We start from the raw sequence: 6434 nt of genomic DNA, 5'->3' as shown, positions 1-6434 counted from the left end.
AATAAAGATATTAAGGAGGGCTGAGCTAATTGCACACTGACAGTCAGGTAAGTTAAGTAACTTTTGCAGTGTGGATCTGCTCGTTTCCAGCTCCATATTTAAACTCTTAGACTCTACAAGAGAAGCTCTGTATGGTTCACTTCATCCTGTGGCTCTGGATGTTTAGCTCCTCCCCCTCTGAGCCCACTTCATTCCTTTTTTAGCAGATTTTATTTATACATAACAAAAACAACAAAGAGAAAAACAAAGCAACCCAGAAACCAATATGGTAAACTACACAATAATAATTTTCCAGTCTTTCACATGCTGCAGCTTTGGCATTTCTGCCATCAAACGTGGAAAGCTGCACCCTCCACGTTCTCACGAAAATAAATCTACTATCATCAGGACAAATAGTCTGGGACTGAATGGGATTTTATTTCCTACAGTATCACGCTTCTTCTTCTTTTATTTGTACCCTTTAGGTGTCGTGATAGCAGATAATCTTCCTCCATGTCACCCCAACATCATCCTGTGTCACACCAGCCCTCTGTATCTCCTCTTTCACTACATCCATGAATCTTCTCTGTGGTCTTCCTCTTTTCCTCCTGCCTCCTTCTCCGTATTCGACATCCTTTGTCTATCGATCATCTGCACATGACCAAACCCTCTCACCTTGAGACGTCTCTCTGATGCACTCATTTCTAATCTCGTCACTCCCGATTAAAATCTCAGCATCTTTCATTTTGCCACCTCCAGCTTCATCTCCTGTCTTTTTGTCAGTGCCACCATTCCCCAAATCATACGCCACTATTTACGCATGTCCTAACTATCATCTTATAAACCTTCCCTTTCACTCTTCCTGTTGTCCTTCTATCCGAAACACTTACGGTATGTCCACCCACTCCCCCCACCTGCACGCTCCTCTTCACCTCTCACTCTTCACTCTGCAAGCCTAGCTTAACCAACTCAAAATATGTACAAGGACCAAGATTGTGTTTGGTTAAAAAGTCCGATGTCCTCTCTCCTAAACGTCACCACAGGTATGATATCTGGACCGACGGCCTTTCTCCTTTGCATCCTCCTGGTAGCTGTCCCCATGTCTTCCTGATTCACCCTCTGCATGTCCTAATTCACTAACTGTCCTCCATCTATCCCCTCTATCATCTCATTTTCTTAATTCATCAGTTCCTCAAAGTACTCCTTCCATCTTCTCACCACATTGTCTCATTTACTTGTTACTTCCATCTCATATTCACTCGAATCTGCTGCACATCCTTTCCAGCTCGATTTCTTTGTCTAGTTAACCGATACAAGTCCTTTTCTTCTTCCTTCCCACTCTAAAAGCCTTTTCCTTTACCACTTCTCCTTTTGCTGCATGCCTAGCCTCCCAATACTCCTGTCTACTTTCTTCATCTCTCTATGTTTTTTTGCTAATTCCCTTCTTTGAATGCTTTCCTGTACTTTAACAGAACAAGGACAAAACTAATCTCCTTGTTTTCTCTCCTCTGTCTGGAGCATAAGTCAACATAGCTCACACTACTTCAGCTGTACTCTTCCAGTCACCTAATAAAGCTTCCTAATCTTCCACCCTGATCATTCATCCCAGTCTTACATCACTTCTGCATTTCTTCTTGAGAGCTGAAAATCTTCCTTCCCCACTTAATGAATCAGCAGAGAAAATGTTCAGATAATTCTTGATGTTTTCCAAAATTCAAGAATACTTTATCAAAGAGTTCAGCAACTTTGAAAGGTTGTAAATAAGATGTGAAGTCAGATCAGCGTGTCCCAAACTGTAAGCTCTTCAGATGATTTCAGTAACTATTATGACAAAGGTCATCTAGTGAGGCCACTCTCTTTTCTTTCCAGTAAAGTCGGATTTTTGCTTAACCATAGCTTCAGTGTTATACAGTGGCTTTTAAAAGCAGCTCCAGATTAAACACGCAAAGCACTTTAATCCAGATTATATTAACCCTCGTGTGACCCTAGCGAAAAAAGGGACCATTTTGGGTACGAAGGGCAAAGGATGGGTATAAATTTTAAGGGATGCTCAAGGGTTAAGGTCAGCATTGATTGAGTGATCTTTGACTAAGACAGCTTTATTCTGATTGGCTGTGCTTGAGATTTGGAAAATTCCATTTCTGTGACATGAAGGAGAATCCGGAGTCGAAAACACCTCTGTGAAGCTGAGTGTTTGGAGCTGGATTGGGTGTAATGACAGGTAACAATGGACTGATCTGTTCAGTTCAGTTTTCTGTTACACACCACATGTCTGCGGTGGAAGCAGCACCACTTTGAAGTCAAAGAAACATAAATTAATAACTTTAACATTACCTGTAAATATGAGAATAACAAAAAAATCTGTAATAGTAATTAAAATAGTCCTCTGTGGGCTTTTTCTTCTGGCAGCAGGTGCAAAAAATGACTTTAGGACTATTTCATGAACTTCACCGACTGCAGGCTGAGTGGGATTGAATGAAATGACCGTTCTGCATCAGCTCTGGTGCTAATCTGCACAACTGTTTCTATTCTGTACGTACAGAACCAGAAACTAGCATCATGTCCTGTTTTTGTGCTGCAACAAACAAATAAATAAATCCATGAGTAAAAAACTGATACAGAACAGGTCTTTATTGGTGCATTCACTGCACACTGCACCTTACACTCTGAGACACTTTAAAGTCATCTTATTTTTGTTGTGAGTATTTTCTTTCTTGAATTTACTTCATGGGCAATTATATTCAGTGTTTTCCTGTACTTTATTAACATTAAGAACCATTATTTTACTTAATCTTTCTCTACTGGGTAATTTTTACCTTTTTGTTGTTTTGGGGTTTTTTTGACATTTTTCGTCTTTACTTAAGCAAGTCATCATCATACATCGGTTTTCTTCTAATGATTTGATTGCAGTAGCACGTTAATTTTCCAGCATTTATATCTCTGCAGAATAAAGGAAATTACATGTCTTTTACCAGATAGAAACGAAAGGATTAATGGGGAAAAGGTGAAAAGAGGGGGGAAAGGCATGAAGCAGGAACAAAAGAAATACTTTTTTTCTTTAACTTTAGAATAAAATTACTAGAAAACTGTGTAAACATATTTGTCAGTTAGACAATACAGCTAAACGAGAGCAAATGTCAAATATCTCACTTTTTCCTTCTGTGCCATACACGATCTGCTAAAACTGCAGAAGCTGCGTAGTGCCCCCGGCTGGTCATATTGCAGTATTGCACCTCAGCTACAAGGAGCTTCCTGCAGAGGTTAAAAAATAAAACGAGCTAAAATGTCCTCAGAGCCATTAATGTGCTCTCTTTCTGACTGGCTGCAGGCCACCGGCCAACTTACTGATGACGTTTGTGAAACCTGCTGTGTATTATTAAGGTCCCCGGACCCCCGTGTGTGGGCTTTCCTACCACTAGGACTGAGCATTAAGCAGAGGCTGGTGTTGTTTCGGGACTCGCTGTTCCAGCTGTTGTGGGAGGACCAGGACCCATCAATCCAATCCTACCAGCCCTGGAGGAAAACCACAGCATCCCCATAACTGCAATTTTTTTCAGCTGAGTGGGAACTAGTTTGAAATATAAATCAAAACATGACCAAAAACACAAAGAATGGAACCAGGGAAATGGTTTTCAGCATTATAAGCCAATATTTTCAAGGAGGCACCGAAAGATTTTTCAGAAAGTGACCCAGACAGTCATCAGTCACGTGATCGTTTTTTGCCTTTAAATGCGTTCATTAAGGTGGTATCTGTCTTTGGGGACATGCCTGAAGCAGCAGAGGAGACAATCTGCAGCAGAACAGAGAGGACACCAGATGACTTCATGGTGATGTATGATTAAACATACAGAAAGTCAAACCCTTTCTTAGGCTGTGACAGGAAGAACATCATGTAGGCGACATACAATATTTGAAAGGGAACCCTTATGAGCAACACCTGGTGACTGTGGGAAGGAAGAACCCCCTTTTAAAAAGAACTGTCCTGCAGCTGTTTGCTAGGTGTGACATTTTTAGCCATTTCCAGGTCCAGGTGCTCCTTTGGTTCAGAATATCAAACACCGAGGGTTAAAAACTTTCCAATAAAATGATGTGTAGCTGAAGTTTAACATTCGAGCATCCATTAAAAAGACAATTTATGAGGTTTAGCCCAGTTAGCAGGAGGTTAGCTTGCAGGTTCATCTATCAACAGATGAAAACCATACAGTACCAAATCTGACTGAAGGATTTCTAAAGCTCTGAACGATGCAGCATGTTTGAAGGGTTAGTGAAGTTGGGCTAGCGGTCATATATGACTGCCCTACCTGTTTGAGACGTACTTATCTTATCTGAGTCGGGCTGAGAGTGCTTCTTTTCTGAACTGCTCAGATATTTGGTGTCTGGGACATCGCCAGGTCATCAACACTGAGCTTAAAGACTTATGAACATAAATAGTGCCAGTGAAAGAAACAGAGAGGCTGAGAATAGTGACTGAATACTTTTTGGAGGCTAGTGTCTAAAAAATGAGAAGCTCATCCATGGAGACACCTGGATAGGTAACAGGATCACTGTGAAGGTGTCCCGAGTACAGTTTTTGAACATGAGGAAGAACGGGACAAAAGCTCACAGATGACAATGACGAGAGGTTTTCACTGGATTATTTTGTTTTGCCTTTTTGCACACGCCGACTGCGGCTGCTGGAAATGAGCTAAATGAGGCAATAACTACTCGCTAAAGATCACAATGACTCACAAATTCAGCTGCCTTATTGAAAAGGAAATAGAACAAATGGCTGGTGCTTGAATTAATTATGTTAGGAAAAGATTTAATTGCTTTGTATTTGAAGTCTATCAAATAAACAGATGTACTAATAGTGTAATTCATTACATTATTATCAGGATGTCCAAAAAACTCACTGAAAAGCCTTCAGCTGATCCAAAATGCTGCAGCAAGAGTCCTGACAGGGACTAGAAAGAGAGAGCAGATTTCTCCTGTTTTGGCTCCCTTGTTGTTCCTAGAGTATTTAAAAGTAGAATGGGAGGCAGAGCCTTCAGTTTTCAGGCCCCTCTTCTGTGGAACCAGCTTCCAGTTTGGATTCAGGAGACAGACACTATCTCTACTTTTAAGATTAGGCTTCAAACTTTCCTTTTTGCTAAAGCATATAGTTAGGGCTGGACCAGGTGACCCTGAATCCTCCCTTAGTTATGCTGCAATAGACGTAGGCTGCCGGGGGATTCCCATGATGCATTGAGTTTTTCCTTTCCAGTCACCTTTCTCACTCACTATGTATTAACAGACCTCTCTGCATTGAATCATATCTGTTATTAACCTCTGTCTCTCTTCCACAGCATGTCTTTATCCTGTCTTCCTTCTCTCACCCCAACCAATCACAGCAGATGGCCCCGCCCCTCCCTGAGCCTGGTTCTGCCGGAGGTTTCTTCCTGTTAAAAGGGAGTTTTTCCTTCCCACTGTCGCCAAAGTGCTTGCTCATAGGGGGTCATATGATTGTTGGGTTTTTCTCTGTATCTATGAAGCGCCTTGAGGCGACTTTTGTTGTGATTTGGCGCTATATAAATAAAATTGAATTGAATTAATACGGAGGGCCGAAACCAAACAAGAGGTAAACAAAGTGCTGACATTTCCCTGAGCCACGGTGAAAACCCACTGCAGTGGCAGTTAAAGAAGTTCTCTATTAAAGAAAAAGTTGAACATCTAATTAAATGTACAGACTATCTTGTTAAAGAGGCACCCGTCCAGGATAACAGCCTGTTTCCTTAATTATCTGTGTTAACTCCTAACACACTTGTTTTGTTGATGATGCTTCCTGATGGCGTGCTGCTTTAATTAGTCCCAACTTTCTTTTAAATTACCAAACGATAGCAACTCTGTGAACAAATGTTTCTTCTGATTGTGCCCACGTCATCTGACCAACACACACACCATTTTTACATCTTTTCAGTATTTGGTATAATAACCTCTTTATATTTAATGTAGTCATGCAATATTTTATCTTCATACTATGAATATTTTCAGAGTAAAAGCCCACAGAGTCCCCAGGGGTGGCTCAAATGTTATGCTTATTACTTTTACCAACATTTCTGAGGCTTTATGACTTCATAAGTGCAGGAGATATTTTCAGAGCTGAAAAACAAATTTAAGTTCTGTAAAAAAAAATCAACTAAATCAATTTTACACCCACACCAGGAGTCACAATCTAAAGTTAAAATTACCCTGAAACCAAGTGCATCAGTTTTATATTTATAACAGAGGATCAGAAATAAACACTGGTAGCCGAGAAAACAGAGAAAAGGGTTTTAAAAAGTGGGTAAATTTGGCTCAATAAAAATAAAGTTAGAGGTTTGGAAACTTCTAACTGGGCTAAGATTTTCACTGGGAGTGACCGGGATGGACAAGATTAGACGGCTCAGGTCTGGAGACAGAGGCTGCGATGCTTTGGACATGTGCAGAGGAAGGACAGT

The sequence above is a fragment of the Haplochromis burtoni genome, unplaced genomic scaffold, assembly GCF_018398535.1.
Source record: "Haplochromis burtoni strain Fernald_Lab_line unplaced genomic scaffold, NCSU_Asbu1 Contig_35, whole genome shotgun sequence".
NCBI lineage: Eukaryota > Metazoa > Chordata > Actinopteri > Cichliformes > Cichlidae > Haplochromis > Haplochromis burtoni.
Note: the sequence above shows the minus strand (reverse complement) of the source record.